Source organism: Chionomys nivalis, chromosome 19 (genome assembly GCF_950005125.1).
Source record: "Chionomys nivalis chromosome 19, mChiNiv1.1, whole genome shotgun sequence".
Classification (NCBI taxonomy): Eukaryota; Metazoa; Chordata; class Mammalia; order Rodentia; family Cricetidae; genus Chionomys; species Chionomys nivalis.
In genome coordinates this window covers 34,411,282-34,426,762 of record NC_080104.1, presented here as the reverse complement: position 1 = coordinate 34,426,762, position 15,481 = coordinate 34,411,282, and positions in this window count along the sequence as shown.

The window sequence follows — 15,481 nt, the reverse complement described above, 5'->3', positions numbered from 1 at the left end:
AATAAAAGTAAAATAAAATATATTTTAAAAAGAGAGGGCACACAGATCACTAAATACCAAGCAGTCATCATAAACCCAATTATAGAAAAACATTTCTTTGAAAATTATAATTGGGATCAGAGAGATGACTCACTGTGTGCGGGCACTGGCTGTCAAGTCAGACGAACTGAGTTGGATCCTCAAGAGCTGCCTGGTGGAAGGAGAGAACCAACTCCCTCAAACTGACCTCTGACCTTCGCATGTGCTGTGGTATGTGTCTGTGGGAACACACAAGCACATGCTAAAAGAAGAAAAATGTAACAGAATGAGGTTGTGTTTCTCTTTGTTTTTAGAAGGAAGACAACAGAGGCTAAAGAGGTAGATTTGCTGTTTCTGCTATCACAGGAGACATACAGAGAGAGAGAGAGAGCCTTAAAAATAAAATCTCTCTCTCTCTCTCTCTTTTTTTTTTTTTTTTTTTGAGACAGGGTTTCTCTGTGTAACAATCCTTGCTGTGCTAGAACTCACTATGTAGATCAGACTGGCCTCAAGCTCACAGAGACCCACCTGCCTCTGCCTCCTAAGTGTTGGGATAAAAGGCATGTGCTACCACTGCCTGGTTAAAATAAAATCTTTTAAGGAAAAAAAAGAGAGAGAGAGAGAGAAAGCACGGAAGAAGAGCATCATAGTCAAAGGACAAACTGGTTTTCACTGGAAGTTGAGGAGCACCGAAGAGGAAACATCATGTGGGCTATTTGCATAAAAAGCAGGAAACAAAGGGCTAACTCCAGCCTTTTTTCTTTATTCTGGGTGAATAAATCTGGAATAGGCCCAGATTTCAGGCAGGAGGCTGCATTTGAACACCTGTTGTTTGAGGAGAAGCCTGCAGAATTTCCCACTGAGAAAATACAGAGGCAATGGCGACAGCATAGTTTATCTTTTTGGTTCTCCTGAATTTTTTTAAAGCTACAGATCCACACTCCATTTCATTCTTTTAAATGCTAGCTTGAAACTTTCTGTGGTAGCTGGTTTGTCACTTGAGCTATTCTTGTCTCCGAATCAGACTTGTTTGAACCCTGAGACGTCCTTCATCTTCTCCCATGCTGTGAGAACACAGATAACTCCTGGGGGCAACTGCCCTGCTGTGGTTGTGAGCAAGCTCCTGGACAATAGCTGGGAAGTGGATGGAATCCTCTGAGCATTTTCACTTACGTCTTGTTCTGTGGCTAAATCTCAGTTCCTGGCATCCCCCCAAACAGGCTGTTATTATCAAAGGGTTTCATGCATTTTTAAACAAAATTAGCACCCTTTCCCAAAGCCTTTATTTTTCCAGAGACTTCAACTTTTTCAAGATCGATTATATTGGCCGAAAGGTCCAGAGTGAAGTAATTGCCACTTTCATTATCTACCATTTCCACATAGGGTGTTACTTCTTTACATTACATCCTTGGACATTTTTCTGTCTGTCTTTTTTTCTTAGCTTGACACCACTTGTTGCTATGTAATTAAGTTTTGATTTTGTACCTAAGTGTGTTGTTCCACATCCAGCATCCAGAATACAGATTAAGGTGAAACCTACATCCCTATAAGGAATACTTTAAAAACATAATTATTTTATTACGAACACACACACACACACAAACTTTTACATGGCAAGAACTCGCCAAATCGAAATCAACCAACCAACTAACTAATCAATCACTCAATAAAAAAGGAAAAAACCTAGGGGGAAAGAGTTTCTAACTAAAATGGTCACTACACAGTAACAACCTTACTGTAGGAAGATCGCTACACAGTAACAATTCTTACAATAGGAAGGTCGCTACACAGTAACAACCTTACTGTAGGAAGGTCGCTACACAGTAACAATCCTTACTGTAGGAAGGTCGCTACACAGTAACAACCTTATTGTAGGAAGGTCGCTACACAGTAACAATTCTTACAATAGGAAGGTCGCTACACAGTAACAACCTTACTGTAGGAAGGTCGCTACACAGTAACAACCTTACTGTAGGAAGGTCGCTACACAGTAACAACCTTACTGTAGGAAGGTCTACACAGTAACAACCTTACTGTAGGAAGGTTGCTACACAGTAACAATCCTTACTCTAGGAAGGTATCAGTGTAAGATCAACCACTGTGATAGGGAAAGAGGAAACAAATATAATCAATTCACAAAAGAAGTTGTAAAAGCCAAGTAACAGAAGCAGGGGGAATGGTGCACACCTGTGATCCCAGCACTGGTGAGGACACCAAGCTTGAAGCCGGAGTGGGGCTATGAGGCAAGATGCTATCTAAACAAACAAAAATGAAAGCTTAGCCATGTGTAAAAGGAAAAGGAGGATAGGGGTCATTGATTGGTGACATCTGCTGTTCTCTAAAGACTAGCCCAAACCACCTGCTGTCCAGTAGAATGCTGAGTAGGATATTCAGGGGGGCAACCATCTGAATGGGGCATGGCAGGAAAAGTAATCCTAGCCTTTCTATGGAGCAATCTGACGGTGCTGACGGTGTTGTTACATCTTAACACAGGGCTGGAAAGATGGCTCCAAGGCTAGGGCACTCCATATTCTTACAGAGTTCTGGGTTCTGTCTCCAGCACCCATGGTAAATGGCTCACAACCTCCTGTAACTCCAGCTCCAGGGGATCTGACTCCCTCTTCTGACCTCCATCAGCACCGGTACTCATAACCAAACACATGCACACAGACACCACAGACAGAGACACATTAGAAAAAAGAGTAAATAAATAATTTAAGCATGCATGCTCTTTAGCCCGACAGTTCCATTTCCATGAAATTATACCTCTAATGTACACAGCGTGTAGCTGGCTGTAGACGGTGATCTACTGCTCACTGTTTACAGGGGTGGGGTGGGAGGTGTGATGCAATGCTTGCTGCTTGTCTAACAGTGGACGACATTAGAGAAGCATCCAGAAACCCAGTTCTACGGAATCTCAAAACTAAAATATGTGATTGAAATGTTCCAAAGTTGCATGACAAAATATTTCCACTTAATAAAGCACAGAGAAAAACAGTGGTGATTTATTCACTTGAACTTACTTGGGAAATGCGGAGGTGACTGGACTCTGAAGAGCTCACCAAAGCCAGTGTCAGCCGGTAGTGTTAGCAGAAAAGGCAGATTCAGTAGATCTGCGGTCCTGAGAGACAGAATCCTTATTCATCGACTCATCAGTGTGAGAAGAACGCTTGCTAAAGTAAACTCAAGTATTTGTGGAAAAATTAAGTTTGTTTCTTAAATCTATCTCTCACATATGTCCAGTCTGAGCCTCCAAGTTAATCAATGAATAACGAGAGTTTTGTAGTGATTTTTAAAGACTTATTTTTACATTTTTAAGTATGTGTACATGCATGCCCTCGAGTGTGTGTGTGTGCATGCACTCGATTGTGTGTGCATGCCTGTACATATCCACGGAGGGCATAGGACACCCTGAAGCTGAAATTGGAGTTACATACAGCTGTGAGGAGCCAGGCTTTTAACTGGAAGCAGCCTCTCAGCCCATGGCTTTTAAATCCACAAATAAGCGAGACAACAATGAAACAGTTGAGCGTTAGCAAAGGGATCCCGCAGATCTGATCCTGGAGGGACGCACTGAGTGGAAGTCAGGCTGATGGCTGTGCTGTACACAGTGTGTTGCTTGGTTTCCCAGCCTCTCGCATCATCCTTCCCGTGTTTTTGCCATCTTGTTGTTTTTGTTATACATGCGAAAAGGGGAAGCGAAAGTAGGAAATACGTCCAAAAGGTGACTGCATTTCCTTTCAAGGTCATTTGGGAATTCTGTTGAACTAGTTCAGGCTGGTTCCAGGGATGTACCTTCCTTGGAGTTACTAACGACACTTGATGATGGCCCAGGGCTTATTTTTACTTTCATACAGTAGATTTGAAAATGATTTTGGTCTACTTTTAAAATTTATTATGTCAGGGATAGAGAGATGGCTCACTTGCTGCTCTTCCAGAGGGTTCAAACTTGGTTCCCAGTACCCATGCTGAAGGGTCATAACTACCTGTAATTCTAGCTCTGGGGCAGTGGTTCTCAACCTGCAAGTTGCATATCAGATAACCTGCATATCAGATAGCTGCATTATGATTTATAACAGTAGCAAAATTACAGTTACGAAATAGCAATGAAAATAATTTTATGGTTGGGGGCTCCCCACAGCATGAGGACACCTGTCATATTGGTTACGACCCACCCCAGTGGCTTTATTTTGACTTGGTCAGCTCTGAAAGGCCTCAGCTCCAAATGCATTCTGAGGAACTGGGATCAAGGTTTTAGTTTATGAACTCTGGACACAACCCATAACTCACCCTCCTTGAGAAGAGGGTATCAGGACCCAGACAAACACAGACACAGAGGGAGGACCATGTGGACAGGAGAGGGGTGGGGAAACCACGGTGTATAAACCAAACAAAGAGTCAACCCTGCCAACACGAGAATCTTAGACCTCTGGCCATGTGTTGTATGTGACATTTTGTTATGGCTTCCCCAGAAAAGTAATTCTCTCAGCTGTATTATCTCAGCTTGCTCTGCCTGACTGAAGAAACTTCATTTCTTTTTATTTCTTGCAGTACTGAGATGAACCACACTTACAAGTCCTCTGCCCCAAACTATTAATGTATCTCCAGCCCTTGAATAAATTCTCTGTTTCCATGTTTGTTTTTACCTACTGAACGTTGTCATGTGACATGCTTTAAACATGTACACTTATATGTGTGCTTTCAGGGCCGACCATTTGGTTTTGGATAACCAATCAGTGGGCTCTTTCCTGGAGAAGACTGTTTCTCCCACCCCCAGCATTTCCTACGTGCCTGTGCTTCTTTGTGTAGGGTTGAAGCCTTGTGGGGTTTTCTCCATCCACTTTGGCACGTCTTCGTCTATTGGCATTGTCCTTGTTTGGCTAATGTTTAGGCAGACATGCTGGTAACTTCCTAAGAGACACAATCACACAGCGAACTCCCTGACCCCCTGGCTCTTACAGTCTTTCCAGCCCCTCTCCCACAGTGTTCCTAGACCCTTACGTGCAGGAGTGTTTTGTAAATGTATCAGATGGGACTAAGCTCCATGGCTCTGCGTATTGATGAACTCTGGATTTCTGTAATACTCTCGTCTGTTGCAGAGGGAAGTTTCCTTGATGAGAGATGAGGACTCCGCTAATCTGCACGTGTAAGGACAATTACATAGAATGTGGTTAGGGATTATGGTGGTTCTGTAAAGTGACAGTTATAGGTTCTCCCCCAAGACCCGTGACTTCACTAACCCTCGCTAGTTGGCTAGGTTTCCAGTTATGGTTTCCCAAATAGTCAGCCCTGAACCATACATAAAAATAACACTATAGAGACTGAGCAGATTGTATTTATGTGTTTAGGAGTTCATATGTATACACACACACGTAAATCTGTACGTTTGCACATGCGCACACACACGTGTGTAAAACAATTAATGAAAAAGAGACCATGAATTGGAAGGAGAGCGAGGAGAGGTTCATGGGAGGGTTTGGAGGCAGGAAAGAGAAAGGGGAAATAACTTCCAAAAAAATGAAAGAGATAAACACACACACACACACACAAACACACACAGGTGATAGTAAACTTGCAAGACAAGACTGTACGTGCCTTTATTCCCACCACTTGGGAGGCTGAGGCAGGAGAATCAAGAGTTCAAGACCAACCTAGACTATAAAAGTGAGGCCCTAGTTCCTCCCCACAAAACACAAAACGAGAGGGAGGTGTAGAGAAAACAAAGCAAAAATACAACCAATAAAATACGCTCCCTGGCTGCCTCTTGTTTGACCTTCTGCCACCGGCACTCATTTCTGAAGTGCTATAGTTGTTTCCCTTGTTATCTGGGGCAGCCATCAGCATTCTCAGCGGCTTTTTCTACGGCTTTGAGCCTCCCTGGGGGGACCTGAGCTAGCCTGCTGTCTGGCCAGTCCTCCTCCAGTTCATGCAGGAGTTCTTAGTGTTATCCTAGGTCAGGCAGACCCGAGAGGTTTTCAGTATCCAAAGGGCCAATCGCAGGAGACTTTCAGATCCAATGAAGCCAGGCCCAGGGAGTGCCAGGGGAAGTGGAGGTGCTATTGGGCTGAAGAAGCCTTGCATTATGTCACCGAGGCTCCAAAGGAGTGTGACATGGTGTACTCTGTATCAGAATGGCTCAGTGACCTCAGAAGACATAAAATCTCACATGAGCCCTTGGCGGTTCATCTGGGTCAATCATCCCACCCACCACTCACAGCAAGGCCCCCCTTATGTACATGGGTAAAACGGCTTTCACTAACACTGATTACTCTTCTCATACTTCCCTAATAGAGAAATCGGGCCTCATCTCCACAGTAAGAAGGACGGTAGCATCTTTTGTTTAGAAATAATTGCGTTAGAAAAACATGGATTAGACTGGGCAGTGGTGGCGCACGCCTTTAATCCCAGCACTCAGGAGGCAGAGGCAGGCGGATCTCTGGGAGTTCGAGGCCAGCCTGGTCTACAAGAGCTAGTTCCAGGACAGGCTCCAAAACCACAGAGAAACCCTGTCTCGAAAAACCAAAAAAAAAAAAAAAGAAAGAAAGAAAGAAAGAAAGAAAGAAAGAAAGAAAGAAAAACAAAAAACATGGATTAGTCTACGACCATACTCCCCTGGCTGTGCCTGATCCCATCTGAAGCTAAACAGGGTCAGGCTGGTGTGTGCGTGGATGGGATTAAAAGGAGGATTTGCTTCTTCTAGGCAGTAAGAGCCAATACAGGAAACTCTTAGCCCAATGCAGAAAATAAATGGAATAAGGGCATCTGCAATAAATATGTAGTAATTAAATACTTTTGAATGAAGTTATTAATTAAGATAGTTAATTAATAACTGGCAGACACTGACTCAGGCTGAGTTCAAGCTGCTTGGGAAAGAGATACAGAAAAGCAGAGTCAATTGGACAATAGCAACCCCACTGAGTGGACCCTGGGACAGAAGCAGGAAAATCACCCAAGAGGGAATGAGCAGTACACGTTTTGAAATATTTGTGTTTGGAAGGGGTGAGCTCTGTGCTCTCCGGGGCAGAGGCAGCATGCCTCATCACGGTTGAGCAGGGGCGGATGTGAACTCATGGTTCAGAATTCCAGGCACAGTATCCTGGTGCCTACCCTGGACCTAACATGTTCTGTTAGGTCACACCAGAGGCCAGCATCTAAAGAGGGTCACCGGAAGGATCAGGGGTAGCCTGGAGTCCAGGGGAAGTTTTCCTTACCTGCTCTATTCATCTCATAAGTAATATACTAATAACAATCACATAGCATTTCTAAAAAGATTTGCTTTATTATTTATTAATTGAGACACGGTTTCTCTATGGAGTCCTGGCTGTCCTGGAACCCACTATGCAGACCAGGATGGCCTGATCTGCCTGGCTCTGCCTCCTGAGTGCTGGAATTAAAGGTATATGCCACCATACCACTGGCAGATTTATTTTAAATTATGTGTGTATGGAGATTGGCACGCACACAGGAGTACAACTGCAAGCCAGTTGTGAGCCTCGATGTGGATTCTGGGACATGAACACTGATGCTTGGTGAGAGCAGAAAGAACTCCTGGCCGTCTATCTCTAGACCCCAGAATACAAAACATTTTTAAAAGAAAAAACAATTAACAAAACTCCAATCATAGCAGCCAGCAGGATAGCTAGCTCAATGGGTAAAGGGGTTGAAAACACGAGCCTGGAGACCTGAGTTCAATCCCCAGAATCCACATGAAGGCGGAAGGAGAGAAGTGACTCCATGAAGATGTGGAACTCTGACTTTCATTTGCGTGCCATGGTGCGTGCACACACACTGATAATAATAATTATAATAATTGCCTAAAAACTCCTGCTAGTTGCTCTTTGAAGGATAAGCAATGCTAACCGAGCTTCTTATCTTACAGCCTGTGCCTGCTTCCTGTCTGTTTGTGGTGGTTTGCTCCTTTTGCCCTATGTGAGTATTTTGGGCAGCTATTGTCCTTTCTGGCCCTGCCCGTGGCCCTAAATCTACTCTTGCTGCATTGTACACACTTGACTTTGACGTTATACAAGCATTCTGATTTCTTTCCTGCCACATCAGAAGGAATTAACCCACTCTAGGAATACATTGATTAAACTAATTTTCATTGAGATCCAAAAAAAAAAAAAAATGCTAGACACTACTCCTAGGTTCTGGAGATATAAAAATAAATACAATACGGTCCTTGATCTTTCTAATCTTTGGTTATGATGAGTAAATACAAGGAAGCAATCGCAAGGTGGCTGGTGGCAAGTTAGTGATCAACCCAACCTAACTGTAACAGTGTAAAAAGATGGAAACAAAAATAATCCAGAAGATTCAAGAACTAATACAACAGGAAATAGCACTAAAGTAACAGGCAGAGGCCTGGGTATTAAATTCATTTTGTGTTGCTTTGATGAACTGCCTGAGACTGGTTAAATTATAAAAAGAATAGAAGTTTATTCCCTCATAACTTTGGAAATCCAAAATGAAGATACTGACATGTTGAACTATTTGGTGAGGGCTGCTTTCTAGTTCCAAGATAGAGCTGCATCCTTGGCCTGGAGAAGTCCTGTGTCTCTTCACGTGGCAGGCAGTGGAAGGGCAGATATTAACAGTTTAAGCTATACAAAGCTTCTTTTTAAAATTACTTGTGGCGGTTTGAATGAGAATGTCTCCAAAGCCCATATATTTGAATACTTGGTCCCCCAAATTTGGGGACCTGTTGCAAGGAGTTACTTGTTCGTCCTGGCCACCCAGAACCGAAATAATCACACAAAAACTATATTAATCAAAACACTACTTGGCCCATTAGCTCTAACTTCTTATTGGCTAACTCTTACATCTTACTTTAACCCATTTCTAGTAATCTGTGCATCACCACCAGGTGGTGGCCTACCAGCAAAGTTTCAGAATATCTATCTCCTGCGGCGGCTCCATGGCGTCTCTTAACTCTGCCTTCCTCCTCCCATGCTATAGGCCAAGCCAGTTTCCTTTATTCATTAACCAATAAAATCAACACATAGACAAAAGGACCTCCCACACCATGGACCTGTTTTGGGAAGAATTAGGAGGTGTAGCCTTGTTGGAGGAGGTGTGTCATTGGGGGCTGACTTTGAGGTTCTAAAAGCCCTCACGTTCCCAGTCCCAGTTCTCTCTCTGTCTCTCTCTGTCTCTTTCTGTCTCTCTCTGTCTATCTGTCTGTCTCCCTCTCCCTCTCTCTCTCTCCCTCTCCCCTACCTCTGCCTTGTGAACAAGGATGCGAGCTCTCAAATCTGCTCCAGCTATGCGTATCTGCCTGCTGCGATGCTTCCTGCCCTGACAGTCATGGATCTAACCTCTGAAACTGTGAGTCCTAAACAAACTCTTTCTTCTGTAAGTTGCCTTGGTCATGGTGTCTAATTACAGCAAAAGAAAGTAATTAAGACAGTCCCCAAACTCAAAAGCCCAATGAAAGCACGGGTGACACTCTGGGTTTCATTCTCAGGATAAAAACAAAGAAACAAAAAAACTTCCCTAACTGACAAAATCAGGTCAGAGGCAGGATTCCACGCACTGGCGGGGCATGCCTGGCTCATGCAATAGAACTCGTAAATGCCCACAGACCACCCTATGTATGTCACACTACCACCGTAAGGATGAGGGATGGGGAGTAGGGATATTTTTAAATGAAAGCTGGATGCCTACTATTTGTGTGTTACTCAGGGGAAAGTTGAAAGCACTTATCAGACAGAACAAAATGGGCATGTTGAAAACCTGTCAAGTTTACACTCTTTACACGCACATGACACACTAAGCCATGCTATGGTGGAAACATCAAATTGCAAAGGATTGATAATGAGTCACACTATATTTCCTGACAAATCATAAAATCACAACTCCTCTTTTGTGCTGGCACACACCCATAATCCTAATATAGCATCAAGACTAGGGTGGATAGCCAGGAGGTAGTGGCGCACACCTTTAATCCCAGCACTCGGCAGGTGGATCTCTGTGAGTTCAAGGCCAGCCTGGTCTACAAGAGCTAGTTCCAGGACAGGCTCCAAAGCTACAGAGAAACCCTGTCTTGAGAAAAAACAACACAAAACAAAACAAAACAAAACAAAAAAAAAAACAAAAAAAGACTAGTGTGGGCTACATAGCAAGATTCTGTCTCTACACACATCCTTACTCTCCTAAAAAAAAAAAAATTCTCCATCATGTTTGAACTAAAAGCCAATTTCTCATAAATCAAAATAGAAATTAGCACAAAATGATAAGAAAATACTGCAAAATTGAGGCTGGGGTGAGGTGTTTGTGCGGGCCTGTCCACCTGTGTTGGCATGCCAGGATGCATGCGAAACTGGAAGGAGAAAACCAACTCCACAAAGTTGTCCTCTGACCTCCACGCATCCACAGTGGTGCATACTTGCACACCCAGACAACACACACACACACACACACACTCCATGCACACATATACACCATGCATGTAGACACAATGATAATAATTTTTCAGATGCTACAAAACAGTAAGATTTGGAAAATAAAAAAGGGTGGGGGAGAAAGGTCTGGAAAAAAATAAAAATTAGTTTCCCAAAATGCAGAGAACATTTAAAAAAATAGAAAATAAAAGATGAGAGAAAACAAATAACAAAGAAGATAAACGAAGTAAAAAGATAATTTGTTGGGAGCTTAATGAAACTAATGTGTGTGTTTGAAGAACTTTTGAGAAAAAAAGAAAAGACATAGATTCAGAATGCCAAGAAAGTTGGTGAGGAATGTCTTTGTAGATTCTAAAATGACAGAAGAATGTTGTGAGCAATTCTTATTTTAAAACCTCCCAGGGAAGCTCAATTTATTAAATTGGTAGCAAGGAAAAAAAAATGAAAAGAAAACTTCACTGATCCTGTAGGTGTTTGGATGTTGGAATCATAATCACGATGGCACTGGAACCCTCCAGGGACATCCAAACCCAGGTGATTTCTCCCAAGTTAGCCACTATTGTATAGCTGTTTCAGAGAAGACAGAAGGAAGTGTTAATAAAAACTAACATGGGAGATGTTTATAAAAATGTATTAAAGATCACAGAACTGACGAAAGAGTAAGAAACTAGCAAACCAAAATTTAAGCGGGTGAATGGAATTTTAACACTTGTATTTTTGGAGGCACTAAAACTCAGGCCTCACAGGAGAGTGGATAAAAATCAACACTGGACATGATCAGAGTGGCCTGGGTCTCTTGGGAAGCTCCCTCCATAAAGCTAAAATCAACAAATGGCCATTCCTTAAATAAACATCCATCGAAAAGACTTTAAGGAACGTTCAATCAATACCAACAAGGCATGGTACGCTCTCCTACAGAATCATGACCACAAACCAGGCTCTGTGTGGACCGACAGACCACCACAACCATGTTCTCTGGGTGGTCCAGAAAGTTCAGGTTCTGAAGTTAAACATCTCCTGTACTCACAAGGTCCTAAGACTGCTGGAGAAAACAAGCAGAGACTCCTTCCAGGGGAAAGTACCTTCCTTTGCCTAAGATTAAAACCCCAAAGACAAATCGTCGAGGGCAGGGGCCAAAACAGCCAGATCAAACACATATGGGAGGCATCCAGATGCTCTGTGCAGAGATGGTAATTAGAGAAGTCCAACTACAAAGACCTCAGAGTTCAGTTCTCTGGCAGAATCTAAAACAACATGTGGTGTGGTTCTGGGGGGGGGGAGCATAAAACCAACATTTTCAGGAAATAAAGAGCAGGTCTGTTATGTAGCCCAGGCTACCCTCCTACTCAAAATCTCCTATCTTAGATTCCTGCATGCTAGGAGTACGGGTGAGTGCCATCAGTGGCTTGTGGTACAGCGCGCTTGAATAATGATCAAGCGGAACTCTTACCATTGAGAAACAGAAAGAAAATGAAAATCTATGTGTTAGACAGAATACGAGAAGATCCAAGCAAGGAGATTTACATATGTGGAAGGCAGAAACGACCATCTACTGCCACTCAGCAATGACTCAAAAAGGACAGGAGAGGACTGGGAGGTATTTAGAGACAGTGGCTGAGAATCTCTTACAACTGCAGTGAAGAGATACAAGCAGTACCAAACTAGACAACATGTAAGAAATGCACCCCAAATCCCGTTATTGTTAAACTGGAGAACAAGGCAGCTCACACTATTAAAAGGACAAGGAGAGTTGAGCATGGTGGCTCGTGTCTTTAATCTCAGCACTCAGGAGGCAGAGGCAGGTGGATGTCTGTGAGTTCGAGGCCAGCCTCATCTACAAAGAGAATTCTAGGATAGTGAGGCCTGTTACATAGAGAAACTCTGTCTCAGGGGGGAATAAAAAAGGAAAGAAAGAAGGGAGGGAGGGAAGAAGAGAGAGAGAGAGAGAGAGAGAGAGAGAGAGAGAGAGAGAGAGAGAGAGGACAGGGAGAAAATAACAATGACAGCACACATTACCTTTAAACAGATGCTAGACTTCGATGTCAACTGTTACACCCAAATCGTGGGATTCCCCCACACACACACACTCAAACCACCACGGAGTCCTCACTCTGTAAAATCAAAGAGCCTTTATTCAAGCTCAAGTTTGGATTCTCTCTGTCTATCCAACACAGCAGTTGAGAGCAAAGAGTACCCAGCCCATTTAGGTTAGTTTTTTTTTTGTTTTTTTTTTTTGTTTTGTTTTGTTTTGTTTTTTATCATTTTAGAGGTTGGGGTGAGGGAGTTTCCAGGGTTCAGAAACCTGATTGGCTGACATTTGTCTAGGGGTCTTGGCAAAAGGGGAATAGGTGAGTCCTGGGCTCAGGAACATCTGGTGATCTTATCTAATGGTTGGAATGTCAGGTACTTCCCTTTAGTGCTGGCCCTCCATGGGTGGTGTCAGCTTGTGGCTTTTCCTGAGACCTGGTGCTGCCTGCCATGGCAACTGTGCAGCCTGGGCCCCACATGGCCCTTGGCCCCACATTAACCACGAGAGAGAGAAGATGGTGGAGTCCGTAATTGATGTGTTAAAGGTAGCAAATGCCACCAAGGAATTTTTAAAGCAGAGTAAATGAGAAAGTGGGTAAAATAAGACACATTTAGAAACAAAACTACGTTTACCAGAATGGGTTATCAATTAGGACAATCCTAAAGGATGAGTTTTAGCTCGCAGTGGGAGAGTCAAGCTAGAAGACGGGCTGTGATAAAAGAGAACCTGGAATGGTAAAAATAAAATTCTGCGGATCCCCAAGTGGCTGCAGCAGCAGAAAGGCTTCAGGTCCCCGAGTGGTGGCAAGCCTGGGCAGGGACGGTCCACAAGACTATGCCGAAGGTCTCCAAAGGCAGCTGAAGCCATGTGTCAGCTGCGGGTGAGAGACAGAGACACGGATAGGCACTCCATGCAGAGTGAGGTGGGATATTTATTAAGTGGGTTATGGAGGGGAAGGGAGAAGGGGAAAAGAGGAGAGAGAGAGAGAGAGAGAGAGAGAGAGAGAGAGAGAGAGAGGAGAGAGAGGCCGAGAGAGAGGAGAGGAGAGAGAGAGGGAGAAGAGAGAGAGAGGGAGAGAGAGGGAGAGAGAGAGGAGAGAGAGGAGAGAGGCAGAGAGAGAGGAGAGAGAGAGAAGAGAGAGAGAGGGAGGGAGAGGAGAGACAGAAGCTGCCTTTTTGAGAGGGAGATGGAAAAGGAAGAGACTCAGGCTGCAAGCAGGAAGGAAGATCTGCCTTCCTCAGTGGATGGGGGAGGGAGTGAGTGTGGCTTGTCTCTTAAAGAGACAGAACAGATCATTACAGAACCAACAGCAGAAGAAAATAAACCAGATAGATAGCTTGGACCAGAGCTTTATTGTTGACATTGGAGATGGAGAAAGATGAAAACGAAGGTTGTCATCATTCATGGCTCGGTGACCCAGTCCTGTCCCAGTAGGAGCGGAAAGCTACCTGAGTCCACAGCAGGTGGGAGACAGACAGACACAGAGTCTCCACCTCAGCAGAAGGACGAGCAAATGGAATGCTTATGTACATCCACTGTCAGTGCGAGGCTGCTGTACTGATTTAGACATAATAGTGTATGCTGTAATTTTTGTAATAGTCATTAACAGCAGAGAAGCAGGTTATTACTGCCATTCAACTCAAGCATTTTTTTCCCAAATGAAGTGATAAAAATATTAGGTTAATCCAAAAGGGAGGAAGAAAATGGAGGAAGGTTTTTAAAGTTTTGTTACGAAATCAACATCGTTAACCAAGACTGACAGACATCAGACGGTCCAGTGGGTGGGGCCATAACAGACTCTGCGTACTGACTTTAGCAGAGGGAGGGATGAGGGGAGATGGGGAAGAGTGAGGCAAGCCAGGGCAAATGTTTATCTCGCTGACTTTGGAGTCCCTGGGGCCTTCTGGCTTCCTCCTAAACATTTGCTGACCTCACAGTGTTTTCAAACATGTGCATTATCCAAAGAAGTCGTAATTCATAGCTGCCATCATCCAATGACCCCAGTAAAATGGTTCTGCTCTCCAGGGAACCCTCAGCCTTCCTTCCTTGACTGGCCTGCAGGTTCACAGAGCCCCTGAGCCATCCACTGCCCCGGGAATGTCTGCTGGCAAAGCTGCTTTCTCTCCAGGAAGACAAACGGTCTTTGTTGGATTTGAGGAACTCTCTTCCTGGCTTGAGACAGCTTTCCAAAAAGCGAGGGAGCTTGGGAGCTATTGTGCAAGTTTTCCTGTGCCGAGTCCCATGATAAATTGAGACTTTTGTTTTGTTTTGTTTTTCTTCCTTACAGAGGAAATCAAACGCAGAGGCCTCTGTATGTCTGGCAGAGCCAACAAAGTCAGGAAGTTCAAGTGACAAGTGTCAGCTCCTGGTGGCTCCAAACAAAAAGCAATACTCCCACCCCGAGAAACAGAAGCCATGACATTACAGCAAAAAGCACACACACACACACACACACACACACGGGTGCATGCGCACACAACAACAAAACATAGCCTTGAAGAAACACAGCTTCCAGTTCTACCTCTTCTGTGTGGGAGACGTTTCTCTTTTCTTCAGCCATACAATGAACACTTATTTGGCACGCACAGGTATCTGCTAACACCAGGCTAGTCCTAGCTAGTCCTCACTAGTGAGTAGGACAGTGACACACAAAGCGTGTGTCTGAGTCCAACCTGTGCAATGCTATGACACACATGAGCCACAGGCAGGGGGGCAGCGAGAATGGGAGCCTGTGGGGGAGGCTTTCCATACCAAGGGAGATTAGCTGAAGGAGCATAGGCACCAGTAAACTAGGAGGAAGAGAACCCTCCCTCGCTGGGCAGAAAGTGCAGTTTATGCAGAGGCCAGAGCATACAAATGTGTTGCTCCTCAAGGACCGGCAGGTTCTAAGCTTCAGGCACTGCATAGGTCAGTAGACGTGAAAGCATTTGATGAGCTTCTGTTTGTTTCGGTGTGAAGGATGGAAGCCGGTCACCACGCCAAGCATGCTCTGTACAGTGGAACTGCATCCTAGCCTTAGCGTTAGATGTGAGCA